Source organism: Propithecus coquereli, unplaced genomic scaffold, assembly GCF_000956105.1.
Source record: "Propithecus coquereli isolate 6110/MARCELLA unplaced genomic scaffold, Pcoq_1.0 Scaffold59, whole genome shotgun sequence".
Lineage (NCBI taxonomy): Eukaryota > Metazoa > Chordata > Mammalia > Primates > Indriidae > Propithecus > Propithecus coquereli.
Window position 1 is genome coordinate 214754 of NW_012151840.1, and position 17980 is coordinate 232733.

At 40.9% G+C, this 17980-nt stretch overlaps 2 pseudogenes; one reads left to right on the top strand and one right to left on the bottom strand.

Annotated features, from left to right (window-relative positions):
- Positions 1–5037: 5037 nt before the first annotated feature.
- Positions 5038–11916, bottom strand: LOC105821717 (annotated as a pseudogene).
- Positions 11917–16069: 4153 nt separating this feature from the next.
- LOC105821776 lies at positions 16070–17643 on the top strand (annotated as a pseudogene).
- The last annotated feature ends 337 nt before the right edge of the window (positions 17644–17980 follow it).

Here is a 17980-nt window from a genome sequence, read left to right on the forward strand (position 1 = left end):
TTAAATACATTCACATTGTTATGCCAGCAATCTCCACAACTCTTTCATCCCTCAAAACTGGAACTCTTTTCCTGTGAAACAGTAATTCCCCATTTCCCACTCCCAACTCCCCTGGCCCCGACTAAGATCATTCTACTTTCTATATCTATGAATTTGACTACTCTGGGTATCTCATATAAGTGGAATCATACTATAATTGTCATTTCGTGACTGCCTTATTTCACTTAGCATAAGACCCATAAGATTCATCCATGTTGTAGCATGTGACAGGGTTTCCTTCCTTTTAAGTCCTGAATAATATTCCATTGTAGGTAAGTGAAACATTTGACTCATCCATCTATGCACATTTGCCTTGTTCCCACCTTTAGCTATTGTGAATAATGTTGCTAGGAACATTGGTGTACAAATACCTCTTATATACAGCTCTTTGTCCTTCTGGTTTTAACAGGTCATTTCAGGATAACCAGTGAGCCCCCATCATATCTCCTCTCCCGTTTGGAATAAGCACCAACAAGCCTAGAATCTCAAGATGTCAACCTAGGTGTCACTCTCATCATATTTCATCAAATTATCATCATATTTTATCAAAATGAAGTGTTCATTGATTTTAAGACAAATTATATTATAACTTAACCACCAGCAGAAAAATTATTTAAAACTGTGGATTTATTACAAAACAGCACCAATAGTATGATCTATGTCTTATATATTAAAATGTAAGAAAGAATGTCTCAGAATAAATGAAATATGGCAGATACACTTAATGGTAACTTCTCTTTGGCTTTCTATTTTAAAACTTTTCTTTTTCTGCTTCTACTTAAATATCATTTGTCAAAGTAAGGTAAATATAATTGTGCTAGGATAATTGTATTGCATTGATGAAAGGCATCTTTTATGTAATTTCTCTGTCTCTGCCTGGATGACTTTCCATCCCTCAAAGCCCAGCTGAGAAGCTTCTTCCTCTAGGAGGCCTTTCCCAGTGCTATTAATATAATGGAAGTAACCCTCCCTTTTCTGGTATCACCAAGAGAATCATTTTACTCTGCACCCACAGCATTGTAGTTATTTTTATTTTTCTTCCTCTTCTACTTGGAAGTTCCTTGAGGGCAGTGATCCTGGTTTGTGGATCCCTGCCAGGATCTCTGACCTGCAAATGCATTTTCTCAGTAAAATTATCTGAGTTGTTGACTGTCAACTTAATGGTCTTCTTTAGGATTTATCTCCTTCCTTCTTTTTCTCTGTTTAGTTGATATTCTAGATCTTCTTCTGCTTACTAAAATATTTTCCACTTAGCCAAAAAATGTTATGCTTTTCTGGCTTCTGCTCTGAACTCCTCTGGAGAAAAACACCATTATCCTTACCACAACTACAGTCTAACTTCAAAGAGTCATTGGAATGGAATCCTGCCTCTCATTTTTCCAGGGAGAATGCGTGAGAGACACGATGAGTGAGGAGTAATCATTCAGGGAGACTGTGACATATTCAAGGAAAACAATTAAGAGGCTGTTCCTGCCTTCAGGGTCCTTGATTGATATCTCTGCTATATCACTCAGTTATATTTTTGATTTACATTTACATTTATGCATTTTTTGTTTATTCTACACTTTTCTAGAACAGTCTATCTTAAAACATCCTAATTCATTTTCAATAAAATAGTAGGAGGAAGGGGGATTTGAGGATATATTTTTATGGGAGGTCAGGGGAAACAGTAGTTTTGGGGAAGCCAGGGGTACTAGAAGCAACTCTCCAATCTGTAAATTTTAGGACAATATGGTCTTTAGGGTTTGAGAAGTGTGGGAAAGGGTTGAAATCACAACTTTCAACCCCTTCTATTACTACAACTGGTTACTTCTCAGGAATACATGTAACTGGACCCCATCTTACAGAGTGGCCATGCTGTTGCTGTATGCTTGGGAACCATGCAATGTGGAACATCGGAATGTGAACTATGAACTAGCTGCAGCAACAGCACCCAGAAGCTTGCTGGAAAAACTAATTGCTATCCTCCAACCTACTGAATCAGAAAATATGGGAATGGGAACCAGTGATCTGTTTTAATAAGGCTTCCAGGTGATTCTGATTTATATTCAAGTTTGAGAACCCTTGTTCTAAAGGTTTCTCAACCTCTTCACTATTGACATTTTGGACCAGGTAATTCTTGTTGAGGAAGGCTGTTCTGTGTACTGTGGGATGTTTAGCAGCATCCCTGGCCTCTACCCACGAGATACCAATAGTATCTCCTCTGCTGTTACATTAAATATATCCTCAGACATTGCTAAATGTTCCCTAGGAGGACAAGTTGACCCCAGATAAAAACCAAGATCTAAGGTAATTATCATAATTTCATAACTTAATTTAGCCAGGGTAATTGCCTTATAGCACATATCTGATGTAATTTGGCCCAATCCAACTGTAGTCTAGGATTTATGTTTGCTGGCTGAGGAAAGACAAGTTCTCACTTTGGCTGATATGGTGTGTGCAATACCCAAAATTACTATTGAATTTTGCTTCACAGGAAAATCTGGCCCAGGAATGAAGCACACAAATAAAGAAAACAAATAAAAGAGCAAATGATAAGGCAACAGGGCCAAAGCCTGAATCAACTATAGCCGAGACTTGAACTACCTCTGGATATTTTAGTTACATGAACCTAGAAAGTTTCGTTTTTCCTTTTAAATCAATTGAGTTTGAATTTTTAGTTGCTTGAAAATTCTGATGTTACTGTGGCCACTGATTCCTTGCACCAGCTTTTTCACATTTTTCTTATATCATTTCTCTATTCTCTTTACTCCTCTTATTCTTTCTCTTCCCCAATTGCCATCCCTCAACAGTGGTTTTTTGAACTTACGATTTTCCTATACATATCTTTACCTTGAAAAACCTTAAATTACTGATGACTTTATGACCTCTGCATGAATGACTTTCAGAAATAAATCTTCAAACACAAAATACAAGGGCTTCCAAACTATTTTTGTGGGAGAATGCACGTGCATGTATGTTTGTGTGATTTTTGCCAATATATAAAAATACAATAGTTTGCCTTTTTCTATGGTAGGTACATTCCAAGACCCCCAGTGGGTGCCTGAAACCAAAGACAGCACCAAACCCGCTTGCCATCAATTGGAACACGTTTCTGTTCGTGTCTTCCACCCAAAAATTTAATGCCTTTTCCATCTTAACTAAGCAGGGATCATGAACTGTGACCATAACTTTCGCAGTTTGAGGTGTAACTGCAAAATAAGCATGAATTTTCTTCTTCTTCACAATTTTATGGGTAGAAGATTCATTCTTACTGAAGATCTTAGAAACCTCAACGTACATTTTTTTTCTTTCCTAAGGAAAGAACTTTCACCTTTTCATGTAAAGGAAGCACTTTGCAGCTTCACTTTGGCATATTCAAGAGTTTGCCTACAAATGGGTATGAGGGGTTATGGAACTCTGTATTTTGACTGTGGACTTTTCATGTGGGCTTATATATTTGTCAGAATAAATGGAACTGGACAACTAAAATAGAGGCATTTACTGAAAATTATTCATCAATAAAGTTGACTTAAAATTTTTTAAATGAAAACAGTAAAAAGAAAAATAACACAGACAGATTGAGGAAGCAAACTTCAGGAAGGTGGACACGATTTCATTTGTTTTCTCTCCCATAAATTTAGAAACTGTGTGTGCCTGTCTCATATTCAGTGCTCAACAAATGTTAGTTGAATTAGTAAATGAAACCTAAAGGGACTAAAGTCTAGCAAACACTGTTTCAGACAGTACAGCCCTTTAGGTGATTTGCCTCCCATATATAGCACATTCACTGCCTTGATTCCACCCCAACCCTGAGGACCAACTCTCTTGCTTCTTTTTATTAACCCCTCTGTGATATATCTGCCCTGCTACCCTTCACACATGACTTGCACTCTTCTCTCTCTATTTGTGTTTATAACAAGTTGGATGGATTTGGCTCTCTGTATTTAGAAAATAAGTATGTCCAGGGGCAAAGCTACATTTTTACTTAAAGGTTTAGGGAGAAAAGCAGGGAGTTAAAGGAGGCTGTAATTTCTCACCCAAGTAAGAAGCATTTAAACAAGAAGGGAAGCATCCATGTTTCAAATGCTGCAACAATCTCGGGAAGGAATCTAAGGAGACAAAACTACCAACATGATAGTTAATCCAATTTAGATATGATTAATTTTGTTTTCTTTTTTGCTGAGCACATATTACAATCAGGAAAGGCACCATTATCATAATTCTTGTCCCCAAGGAGCTTAAAAAAGGAAAAGGGAAGAAAGACCCAAGTAGCTGCAATGCAGGGGAGGAAGTGATACATGCACATAGCAGAGTACGGTTGAAGTGCTCTCTGGGTTCAGAGGAGGGAAAAACCGATTCCTTCTTATGGGTCAAGGAAGATTGTGAGAGGAAATGACATTAGAAATGGGCTTTGAAGGATGAGTACTATTGAAAAAATGGAGATTGCAAGAAACACACTCTATATAGAATTACAGAAATTAAATTGGTTTATAATAACAAATGATTGTAAGGCAGAAAGAAAAACAATTTAAATGGAGAGTAGAAAGGATGGCATCACTGTGCCATCCTAGGCTCCTGGGCTGCTCTGTTCTCATTACAATGGGGAGGCATGGGGAGGAGTCTCATGGGAAGTCCTGATCAGAGCTGTGGAAGAACAGAAATGGGAGAAGCCCCTGGGTAAGCTGGACATGGTGACTGAGGATAAGGTGGAGTGGCCAAGAGAGCAAAGCTAAGAGAGGTAAAAATGGAATATGGAATAAGAAATTGGAAAGGTGAATTCACATATGATGGGTACAATGCACACTACCTGGCTGAAGGGCACACTTAAAACTTCAACTCAAACTGTACAAAAGCAAACAATATAACCAAAACACATGTACCCCCATAAAATTCTGAAGTAAAAATAAAAAACTACATACCTATTTTTTCAAAGTTCATTTCATCTAAATTGATGTAAACATATTAGATTTATTTTGATATATTTTTCCAGTCTTTTTTGTTCAGAGTTTTGTGACTTTATGTTTTAAGGTATGTCTCTTTTAAATACCAGAATTGTATTTTTTCAAAATCTGGGGGAAAAAGAAGAAAAAAGAAATTGGAAAGAGAGGAGGAAATGCAAGGAACTCACAGCACCTCTTAAACCACAACACAAGACCTATCAGAAGCATCAGGGGCGCTGTCACTGCCAAGGTGTCAAGTTCATGGGAGAGTGGTGTCCTGCAGATATCGGAGAGATACAGGGACGTCACTTTAAACCCACTGCTGATCCTACTCCATCTACTGATTTCCCTACTTGCCTTGTGCATTGGATACAAGTTACATCAATCATCCTATTTCAGTCACTCTATTCCCATCCCAACTCAAGAAAGGATTCCACATCTCCCCAACCCAAATATGTTGTGTCTACGTGTCCCTCATGTCCCACTCCTCCATTTCTTGAATTATCTATATTCATTCCTTCCTGACATTCCTCAACTAGATCTGATATCACCCAACTTTCCTCATCTCAAGGACCCCTACTCACACTTCCCACATCCAGTCTCACCCCAGTAGAGGATGATGTCCTGGCCTCCTAGGTTTCTGTAGCTCACTTGACAAGACAGGACAGCTGCCTCCTCAGCTGCCATACCATAGTCACCTGAAGATACCATGTGCCATCGGCATTAGGAAGACTATCATCTCGTTTAGTGCCCAGTTGGTCCTGCTCACTCCACCTCCATCTCACCCAAAGAGGCTTTGGTTAGAAACCAGACACATGACAAACCAGCAATAGGTAGCCAGACCCAAGGGTGGGATGACTGAACAGCCAGAACTCTGGCCTCACTGCAGAGAACACAAACATATTCAATGAGGACACTTACATGCAGCTTAGGGTCACATATATCCACATTCATATGCACAGTTATTTTTTTCCCTCCTCTAGGAAACCATCACCCAGTAACCCCTCTCCTGGTCCTTTTTCTTGTCCTATCTTTGAAGGAGGTGGCGGTGGGGAAGGAGTGGATTTCAATAGAAAAATCTTAGAAGAAGAGGTTAAACTGCCCTTCCCTCTGGAGGTTCACCTTCTCCGTGTCCAGGAGACCCAGGAGAAATCGGAGGCATGTGTTTCTTACAAGCCCATACACTATTTCCTTGATGCCTTCGTAGTGATTGAGTAGATCACAGACATCTGGGCCCTACTCCCTCCCTCTGGAGATGATACCCATGATGTATTTTGGAAACTCAGACACTGATCCCTCAAAAGCTGCCCGGATGAAGATTTCTGGATTCTCTATAGAGTGCAGCTAACAGCCAAATTTCGCCTGTATTACAAAGGGATCTTGGGGAAGGGAGAAATGAGAAAAAGGATTCAGATTAAAAAATAAGAGCAATGATATGAAAATCTAGGACTTTATCATGAAGTGGAGCAAGAAGGTTTCATATGGGCTTAAGAGTAGCCAAAGATATATTAGATCATGAATAGAGAAAAAGTATAGAGATAGGGAAGACAGGCAATAAAAGATAAATGCCTTGAATTAATAGAAGATTTACATGAAGAAATGATAGTTGAGCCACATAATTTAGTGTAGAGGGAGGGTGGTAACTTGGTGAGGGAGGTGGGAGTACAGCTTTCCTTCCATGATGCATGAGATTGTTCCTAGTGGCTGTTGGACTATGGACATAGATCTTTGAAGAAATTGAATGAGGGAAGAGATCATATTTGTAGGAAGTCAAGCACAGACTGGGACAATGTGTGCCTCCGGACTGTGGGCCACAAAGGGAGACCACAGGGGGAAGGTAACAAAGCATAAGGAAAAAGTATCCCAACGTAAGAAGTGTCAAGGAAATTTGAGGGAGTCAACATTTGGAAGATCCCCTGAGAGGTTTATGCATGCAGACTATTACGGGGGGACGGGATCATGGGAAATGGTCCGGAAATGAGTACAGAATATTTCCCAGAAATAGAACACTGTGAAGAATTCCCTTACTTGAGTTGATTGAACTTGCATTCAAACTGCAGTTGACTGGCACAGTCTCGTATCTCCTGAATTAACCCATTGAAGTAGACACAGAACAGCATCTCCAGGTCTAACAACTCCTCATTGCTTAAGTTCCTCTTGGACCAAATGTGCCAGAAAATTATTGTGCCTGATTCACTCTCCCAGCCATGAGTCTGCAACTCACCAAGCCAACCTGAGCCCTGATTTTGTGCCCACGATTGGTTGGCAAAGGATGGCTCTGGATGAGATGCAATGAGATGTGTTCCTGGACAGCTGTAGGTGGTAGAAGGACAAGTAGTATGAAAAAAAAGAGAGGTAAACTGAACACACAGAAGATGAAAAGTGAACCAGTCACCATAGAGAAAGCCATAATGACTGGCTTAGTTTTGACATTTTTCTTACACAGGGCCCCACATCCTTCTGTCCACCTTTGCCTGGGCTCTTATCTGGCCACTCCCTAGAGAGAGATCTCCTCAGAACTCAGACGACATGTCCCCACCTCACACAGTCTCACACTCTGCTCTGTCACCCCTTTCTCCACCAACAGAAACCTCACCCCCCCATTCACTTCCCCTTTAGGGAAACCCAAAGCCTCCCACAACCACATGCCTCTTCCCGGGACTTTCGTTTCCCCTTCAGCTCTGATTCAAGTGAGTCTCCCCCTTTCTGGCCCCCAGCAGAAGTTCCTATCTCTACCCTGTGTCCCCCTCCCTCTCCCAACTACAACAACGAGGTTTCAGCCTGAGAACTGGATAAACTCCTGGATGGGCCCACTTATATAACAGAAACATGAATCCCCCACCGAAAAATGGTTGAATTATAAGCAGTTGATATTCTCTAATTCAATTTCAACTTTAACATTCTTTCACTTGGCCTATTCATTTCTGAGTGCATAGTATTTTCTTTCTCTTCTCTGCTTCCTTAATTTTCTGTGATCTCATATTGTTGTCTACTTACTCTTTATCTGAGTCCTTGGGTCTCCTCTCTATCTTATCACCAATCATTCCTGAACTCTCTACACATTCATTCTAAGCACCACATTGGCTAAATTTTGAGACCTAAAGTATTGCGTCACTCGATCCTCAGATTTCCCTGTGTACATATGTGAACTACAGAAAAGATATTTTGACTTAAAGATAGAAGACAAGAAAAAAAAATAAAACTACAAAACATACAAATATACTGATAAGCTATAATTTTAAAAATTATTTATATATGAATACATTGAACTCACAAGATAAGGAAATCTGCAAAAAGGAAATAAGAAATTAAAACTTAGAGAGGGAAATACAAGCTGATGCTTGAGCTTCCCAGGAGATTGTCACTGAGAGTTAGTACCCAAAGGGCCTGACTACAGTCTCCACATGGGTAATCAGTTAGTCCTGAGACCCCCTACTAGAGGTGGAAATCGACAGGGAAGCCTTTCACCACAATTTTGATAAAATTCGTCTAGTAAAAAACCCATCCCATTGAACTGAAAGATAACAAGGAATCTTGGGGTCACCTTAGGCCCTGGCCAGAATTTTTCTAATTGTTCTAACAAAAGTATTTAATCGCAGCTTTGCCCTCAATGAATTTGGAGTTAAGAAATATTTTATTTGTCTTAAAATGACCAATCCAAAAAATTAGAAATAAAAAATGGTACCAAGCTGGTGACAGCACTATGTCACTCAGCAAGAGCAAACACAAAATTGATTGCTAGAGATCTATAGTCAATGTAATCTTTTTTCTAAATAGACAGTCTTTTCTTTTCATAATTTCACTATGAACAAATCTGTTATCCTGGTTGACTTAAACAACACAAATCCCCCAACAACATGGCACAAATTTCCACTACCACACTATCTTAACTGCTAGTAATTGCATGAAGTACAAACTACCACTAGCTCTTTAGCCCATGAATCGCCATGGAAATAAAAATGCACATCATAATCAGTGAGCAATTACATCACATATTCCAAAGATTGTCGGTGGCTGTTAATCTTTTCTGTGCAAAGACAGCATAGCATGTAGTTGTGTTGTCTCCTTGTATCTCAGTAATAAATCCATGTGACATCGTACGTGGATGGATAATAGGAACTGGAAATTGGGCCACAAAAATCAAAGTGTAGAAAATAAAAGTGGCAATGCTAGAAGTCAGATTTGAATTAAATGTATAAGAAGTTCCAGAAAAAATAGTTAACTGTTGGAACGTTGTTAATGCCACTGTTTCAGAGACTTCTCAATATAAAGCTAGAGGAACGGAATGACAGAAAACTTACCAACCTAAACAAGAAAGTGGTTGTTGTGAAAAGGATGCAGGTGTCCCATTGAAGTGACACCAACAGAAAACTTGCCATCAGAACTCTCAGAGATATTCCCCAAGAACAAAAACTCAGAGTATAAAATATTGGAAGCTGATCCAAACTTAGAAAGGAGGGTGAAAATTCACTAAGGCATAAAGCAATACTCCATATCTTTAAGATTTATGGTGAGGAGAAGGCAAGTACTTGATAAGTTTTTACAGAGAAAGAAATCTTAATTCTGGATGTTTCTAATGTTTTAAATTACATGGTGATAAGTAAATATTATTCTTACTATTTTTCACTTCTCTGTATATTTACAACCAATAGTAAGAGAATTTTGAGTATTTCGACAAAAATTCTGAAGGTCAGAGGTTGATATAATTTTATCCACTATATATTATGGAGAACCTTTTATATGGTTCCAGCTTTTGTGATTAAGTTTTTCAGTCCTAACTAATATGCAAAGCAAAACTGACTTTATCTTGTAGGATTTGGTTTTTTGTTTGTCAGTTTGTTTTTATTTCATAATATTATGGGGGCACAAATACTTTGGTCACATAAATTGCCTTTGTACCACACAAGTCAAAGCTACAAGTGTGCCCATCCTCCCGACAGCATGCCCCGCACCCATTAGGTGTGAATTTAGCCATTCTCCCGTCCCCTTCCACCTGACTGATCCCAATGAATGTTACTTTCATATATGCGCATAAATGTTTATCGATTAGTACCAATTTAATGGTGAGTACATGCGGTGTTTGTTTTTCCATTCTTCTGATACTTCACCTAGAAGAATGAGATCCAGCTCCATCCTGGATAATACAAGAGCTATTAGTTCACCACTTTTTATGGCTGAGTAGTACTCCATGATATACATATATTACATTTTATTAATCCATTCATGTATTGATGGGCACTTCGGTTGTTTCCACATCTTTACAATAGTGAATTGTGCTCCTTTAAATATTCAAGTGCAAATGTCTTTTTTATAGAATGTCTTTTTTTCCTTTGGGTAAATACCCAATAGTGGGATTGCTGGATCAAATCATAGCTGAGAAGCCTGCTGTTATCCTGATGGGTTTTCCCTTGTAGGTAAGTTGTTGCTTATGTCTAGCTGCTTGTAGAATTTTCTCATTCATTTTGACTTTGGCCAGGTTGGATACTATGTGTCTTGGAGATGTTCTATTTGCTATGAATCTTCCCGGTGTTCAATGGCCATCTTGTATCTGGATGGCTAGATCTCTGGCCACCCCCAATCCTGGGTAAGTTTTCCACAATAATTCCCTCAAATAGATTTTCCATGTTTTTACCACTTTCTTTTTCTCTCTCAGGGATACCTATAATTTGTATGTTTGTTCGCTACGCATAGTCCCTTGTCTCTCTAAGTGATCAGTTCTGCCCTTGTTCTCTTCTCTGCCTCTTTAAATGCTTCTGTTAGTGCAAATCTTCAAACTCCGAGATTTTTTTCTTCTTGGTGGAATCTGTTGCTGAAACGTTCTGCTGCATTTTAAGAATCCCTGAAAGACTCTTTCATTTATTTAAGTTCTATTATATTCTAATTTTGTCAAGCTCTTCAGTGACTTTTTCATTAATTCTCTGAAATAGTTTTTGGACTTCTTTTCGTTGGTTTTCAACTTTCTCCCTAATTCCATTCATCTTATTTGCCATGCATATTCCGAATCCATTTCTGTGATTTCAACAGTCTCCTTGTAGTTGGAGTTCACTGCTGTAGCTCCCTTATGATCACTTGGGGGTGTTGATCTATTTTGATTTTTCATGTTGCCAGGATTCTTTTGCTGGTTTCTTCTAATCTGAACACTCCTTTCTGATTCTGGGGTAATAGGTTTGCGGGGCTCCTGTTTCTTGCTGGGAACTCTCCAGATAGTTGTAGGATATTCCAGCTGGGAGCTAGACAAGACTCTCTTTACTGAGTCTGGTGTTGTGGGGATTGCTCTACCCAGGGTCTCCCCACAGAGTAACCACAGCACTGAATAAGGTTGTTGTGGATTCCCAGATTGTGGGCATTTGCTCAAAGATGGTAGCAGTGGGCTGGCTGGTGGCTTGGAGGAGGGAGTGGGGGTGTTGCTTGGTGGGGTATTGGACTTTGGAGCAGCTCTTCCAGCCCTGGTTTCGTGGTGGAGGCTCTGGGGTGGGGTCTTGGGGTCCAGATCGGGCGCTGGAGCCTTGGGGATGTTGTCTGGGGCCTGGCAGGATTTCTGGAGGCTCAGGGGTGGAGCCTCAGGCTGCGGTGTGAGAGCGGCCGAACTGGGACTAGGAAGGAGCTGTGAGCAGAACCTCTGCCACAAGGCCTCTGAGCCAAAAATGGGGCCGTGCAGATGGCAGGCCAATCTAACCTGGAGGGTGAGGTCAGAGCCAAGCAGGCAGGAGGCAGTTGCGGCCAGAGGGTGGAGTCTTGGCTGAACTGCAGGCTCCGGGGGTCCAGCCAATGCCAAGTCAGGCGGACTGAGGTTGGCTCTGGTGGCCAGGGACCTCAGAGCTCTCCACCCTCCACTCAGGGCCTGTTGAAGCAGCCACCCAAAGCCTCTCAGGTCGGAGCCTACTGGCCCCAGCATGAGAGCCTCCGAGCAGGAACTGGGGTGGAGCTGGAAGCAAAGCCTCTGACCAGGAGCCATGCAGATGGCAGCCCACTCGACTTGGTGGGTGGAGTCAAGGCCAGGCAGGCAGGAGGTGGGTGGGGCCTGGAAGGCGGCTCAGGGGCCAAGCAGGCTACAGGCTAGTTCTTAGGCACAAGGGTCCCACGGGTGCCAGGTCAGATATGCAGAGGTCACAGTGTTCCACGGCCCTTCCAGAACTCGCCGAAGTGGTCGCCCAGAGCCTCTCAAATCGGTGCCTGCTGCTCTCTGTTCAATTCCCGTGCCCAGGTCCCTCTGGGCTCTAGGGGTGAAGTGCTTGGCTTTAATTTCCAGGGTATGTTCAGGGAAGCCACAGATCAGTCCAGTCCCTCCCCAGCCAGGTGTAGACCGAGCGCCGTGCACACGAGAGATCAGGATGGCGGTAGCTGTTGCCTGATCTCTACGGCCTGTCTAGTGCAACGACTCTGCACAGACTCCAGGCAGGTCGCTGTCTGGGCAGGTTCCTGTCTGTGGGGGCGGTTGGTGCCGTCTTGCAGCTGAGTCCGCACTGCCCCAGCAAGGATGGCATGGCGCTCCCACGCTCTATTCTCCTATTGTTCTCCTAGAGTTCTCTCATCTTTGTATATGTATCACCCCGTCACCTTTTTCTCCACATTGAGTGTCCCACGTTGCTTCTCTATAAATTCAAAATGCTGCTTCTGGGGCGAGTGATCCCTATCTAGGCAGCTGCCTGCACCTTTTGCTTCTTTCCATAGGAGCGGAGAGCTGGCTGGCTGCCTCTAGTCCACCATTTTATCCCTGTTATGTTGAAGGATTTGGAGTCAAAATACAAATTTGTAGTTTGTGAAGCATCAATAATGAAAGGTAATACCACTCTTGTATGATATTTTTAAAAAACCACTTAGAGATAAACTTTCATTATATCTTTTACTACCAAAATTTTTAGAAGAATGTGAATGGATCAAAAAATAAGGAACATCACAGATTTTTCTCAAACACTTTTAGATGTTGTCAATTACATTTTCCGTGCATGATGGCATTGTCATATCCCTGAATCTTCAATCATTTTTCTTTATATTCATCTTTTGTAACTTGTCTATTATGTGTGAAGCCACAACCTGTGCCTCAAAAATCTAAGCAACAGGTATAGGCACCTTGAGACTATGTAGTGGGACATAACAACGGAGCCTCTGTGCAAGCCATATAAATTCAAGGCTAATTCCTTCACAGGTCTCCTTCTTGACCCAAACTCACTTCAAAGTAATATAGCAGACAAAGCACATTTAAGACATCTCATGGAGGTTGTATCCCTAGTCTGGAATGAAAGTCAAGGTAAAAACTGGCACTGATTATTTTGCTTCCTGCTGTTTTTAAAGAATCTACATCTAAGAGTTGTGATTTCATTAATAGAATTTCTGTCTCAGGGTTTCGTGCTGAGGCAGCCTGGTTGAAGGCCATTGCTGTAGAATTCTATGCACATTTCCCAAGATTTGCTTAGGCCTTGTGGCCTGTGTTTTCAATATTGGCTCTGTTTGTGAGGTTTGGGTGCATACTTAAGCTCCTTGAAGGAAACCCTTATCTCCATAAGAACACACTCTTGCTCTAGTGGAAGCTGTGGTCAGCCATCAGTATATCCTTTTCAGGACAAATGTGCTCAGTCCTCAGCTTCAGGAAGTATTGACTGCTGACCACTCACAGATGGGTCCCATGCCAAAAATTGCCTTCTGTGGGAGGGACCTACTTTGCCTAAGGGGATTCTGCTTCCCTGAAGAAAGGCCACATGTGGAAGTAAAAACTATGACCCTATTACTTCATTTTAGTAAACCTCTGAAGGGCCATTCTAGCTCCACAACTCTCTATGAGATTAATTAGGTCCTTGTTACAACTGCATCACAGTTCAATTTCTCCCTCAGCTCAGTTCTGTTTTCCTCTCCCTTTTGCTAGTGTTCCTCGAGAGAGCACTCCCCAATAAACATTCTGCAGCAGATGCCCATCTGAGTCTATTTCCTCATAAATTGACCTGACACATGCATGTACATAAAAACAGCCTCTTGACATTGGACAGAGTCATCCTAATGGGCAGCAACGTGTCACAGTAAAAAACCTGAAATGGACACTAGATACATAGTCCTACAATTGCCTGTCCAGGCCACAAGAGTAGAGTGGCAGTTGTACAGCATATAAAAGCCGGTGATATTAAACCACATAGGACACTGCAAGCCAACAAGGTCAAAGACTCATGCCTTAATTTCCAAAGCCAAAGGACACGTACACTGGCTCCATCAAAATATTCTACATACATTATTTTATTCTCTGTTTCCACAATTCTTTATTCTCCACAGTTGTCTTCTACCAAAGACCGTAGAAGCCTTTGTTGATTCTCTCCTGAATTGAACTGATTCTCCTAAACTGTAGACGTTAACCTTTCATCATACTCAAAATTAGTGAAAATGTAGGCTAAAAATTTGTTCAACATTTTATTATAACTTATTGATGTTCCCTGGTTTTTTAATTTTAAGTTAAAGCTCTTTTGTAGCATTACCTCGCCTACTTTAGAAAATATACAGATAAAGTGAACTTACATACCAATAGCTTGGATGCTATTATCAAAACTTTGATTTTGCTTTAGCAAAACTTAACTAAAGCCTATAGGTCATGACAATGAGAAAAAGAAAGAGCCAAAGGTAAATATCTCATAAACCAAAGTTATCAAAATTTAATTGATATTCAGCTATTATCCTGCATTACTTTGAATAAGTGTGGCTGCAAGTGACAGAAAATCCAAGCTAACAATATATTTTAAAAGATGTAATTATATCTCTCTGTTAGAAAGACTGGAAGTAAAAATATTCTAGAAGAAAACAAAGAAAATAATCTTTTTGACATGTTTTCACTAATAAGTGGGAGGTAAACGACTGGTACACACAGACACAAAGAGATATAAAGGACAACGGAAATCAAGAAGGGGGTAGGGTGAGAGGGGAGTGAGACATAAAAACTTACCTATGGGGTACAATGAACACTATTCTGATGACAGACACACCAAAAGCCCTGACTTAAGCATTATACAAGGTATCCATGTAACAAAAACATTTGTACTACCTTAGTATCTTGAAATAAAAAAAAGAAAGACTGGAAGTAGTCAATGCAGGTTGTTATGGCATTCCATGGTATGAGGAACTTGGTTACCAGGTTCCTCTTTTGTTTTGGGGGAGTTTTTATTTTTTGGCTTTGTTTTGCTTTGGTCTTTACCATGGTTGGTCCTCATTCCAAAGGTCATCCCACACTCTGAGATGACTGCCAGATTTCCCCCATCAAACCTCCCTTTCAGCCACCAATAAGGAGGAAGGGAAGAGTCGAGCACTCCCACCTCCCACATGACCAGATCCCCCTTGCAGAAGTTATACACTCCATTGGCTAGATTGTAATCGTATGACCATGACCAGCTCAAAGACTGGCTAAGAGAGGTAGCTTTTATTCTATACTGCTAATAATTGGGGTTAGGTTTATTCTAGAGAAGACGAAAAACAGATTCTGGTAGACAACCGGTGGTCTCTGCCATATAACCCCACTTGATAAGCCATCTATCCATTTAGGGACGTAGGTATATAATCAGTAACCTGTTTTACTTGAATGGGTAATGTCTAAATAATAGCTCAAGGACCCACAGTCCTTTTCTCAGGAAACTTTATAACCATATTAAGATCCACACCTATTTTAAATACTTTCCTGTCTAAAGTGGTATCTGGCATTCTCTCTGAAATAGAATTGGTTGCGCATTAGGATGGAGTTAGAGTTAGATCAACCCGTGCCTTTTCATTAGGAAAAAAATAAAATTATATCTCAAGAAGAATCTTGGTGCTCCCTATGGGTGCTAGTCCTTGAGGAGATTTCCAAAACCCACAAGAAATGTCCAATTGTCAATTCCACCCATATGTCAACTGATTATGAAATTGGGTGATCTGCATTTAACAGATAATATAAAATAGTTTTACATAGGGTATATGTTAGAATACATGATCCAAAGTTGCTACTATTCAAAAATGAATTAAATTAGTTCAATATTTAAGTGATATTGATGGAATATTTAATTCTAATTTTAAAAGGGAAGCAAAGCCAGAGCTGCAGGTGCTTTTTCTGCCCGTGGTGGCTCAGATCCATTTTTAAGGAACTGAGAACTTAATCTTCCAAAATGTCCAAAAGACTATCTTATGCCCCACTTCCCACCCAAGTTCCTGCAACACAAATACCCAGCACACCGGAGTTTGTGGGATACAATCCATACAGTCATCTCACCTACAACAACTACTGGCTGGGAGGGAACCCAGGCACCAACAGCTGGGTCATGGCATCCTCTGGTATCATGGTTCCAAAACCCCCAAAGACACCAGATGAGCCGCTGATACCCTACCTGAGGTACAGCAGAAAGTGCTGGAACCAAGTAAAGTCTTCTAACCCTGACCTAAAGTTGTGGAAGATTGGCAAGATTATTGGCGGCATGTTGCAAGATCTTACTGATGAAGAGAAACAAGAATATGTAAACAAAAACGAAGCAAACAATATAGAATACAATGAATCTATGGAGGCCTATCATAATTCCCCTGCGTACCTTGCTTACATAAATGCAAAAAGTCGTGCAGAAGCTGCTTTAGAGGAAGAAAGTCGGCAGAGACAGTCTCGCATGGAAAAAGAAGAACCGTACGTGAGCATTCAGCCTGCTGCAGATCCAGATGATTATGATCATGGCTTTTCTTTTTTGTTTGTTTGTTTTGAAAATAAAGATTATTATTAAGTCTTCTAAGTCATTCTGCACTTGCATCATGTTAAACAATTAAACTGTAATTTTCAGACTCATATTCTCTCTTATTTCCAAGTCACCTTATGTTTAAGTTCCATTTTATTTTTATGTCATTGTACAATTTACAAAAACCTTGCTAACACTTCATTGCTTCATGTCACTGAGTCACCAATATACATTAAAAGCAATGAAGAAATACCAAGGGGACAGTAGACACATTCTTCACCATCACAGGATTTATAATCAAGCTGAGGAAACAAACATATATGAATGAAATAATAATGCCCCGTGATGATGGCTTTTCAATGAAGCATACAGCCACCGCCCGTTTCCGGAGAAACCACCGCCTCATCAGTGAAATCCTTAGCGGGAGCGTGGTGCCAAGGTCGGTCAGTTGTCACAACAGCTAGAATGCAGGTCCTCAGATGACAGGTCCGATCTTTTAATGGTTCATCAGCGCAAAGTAGAGGCTGAACTTCAAGTAGAGGGACGACATCAGGAAAAGAAGAGGAAATTCCTGGAAAGCACAGGTTCATTTAACAATGAACTTAAAAGGTTGTGCGGTCTGAAGGTGGAAGTGGATAAGGAGGAAACTGCAGCTGAGGTTGCGCAGGCAGAGGAGCAGGCCCGCAGCAGGCAGGAGGACAGGGAGGCAGCAGAGCAAGCAGAGCACAGTCAGAGCAGCACTGTTCCCGAGGAAGAGCACGCGGCAAATAAAGCTGAGGAAAAGAAAGACGACGAGAACATTCCAATGGAGACAGAGGAGGCACACCTTGAAGAAACAACAGAAAGCCAACAGAATGGAGAAGAGGCACGTCAACTCCTGAGGACAAGGAGAGTGGGCAGGAGGGGCGGACAGTACGGCAGAGGAAGGAACCAGTGATAGCAACACCGGCTCAGAGAGCATCAGTGCCACAGTGCAGCAGCCACCAACACACCCCATGCCACAAGACGAGAAAAAAGAATAGATGCGGCCTTGTTTTATGTGTCCTAAATACTTTTTTAAATGAAAAAGTGTTTTTTGGTTTTAATGGTGTCATGTGGTTTCCGTATTAATTTTTTTCTTGTCCATATCACACCACCAAAGGCTTTTGGACCATTTAGCATCATGAGCTTAGTGGCACAGTCACCTTTCTTAAGCGTTGTGAAGATGGGTTTTATCTTTGGATCTTGTTTCTAACCTTCAACTGCTGAAAGTCTCAGAACTTAGATTCATTGAGAAAACACCCTCCTCTTTTAGAGAAGTTTCCTTTGAAGCTGCAGAATCTACTCTCACAAATGCCTTCCTACAGCTCACTTAGGTGC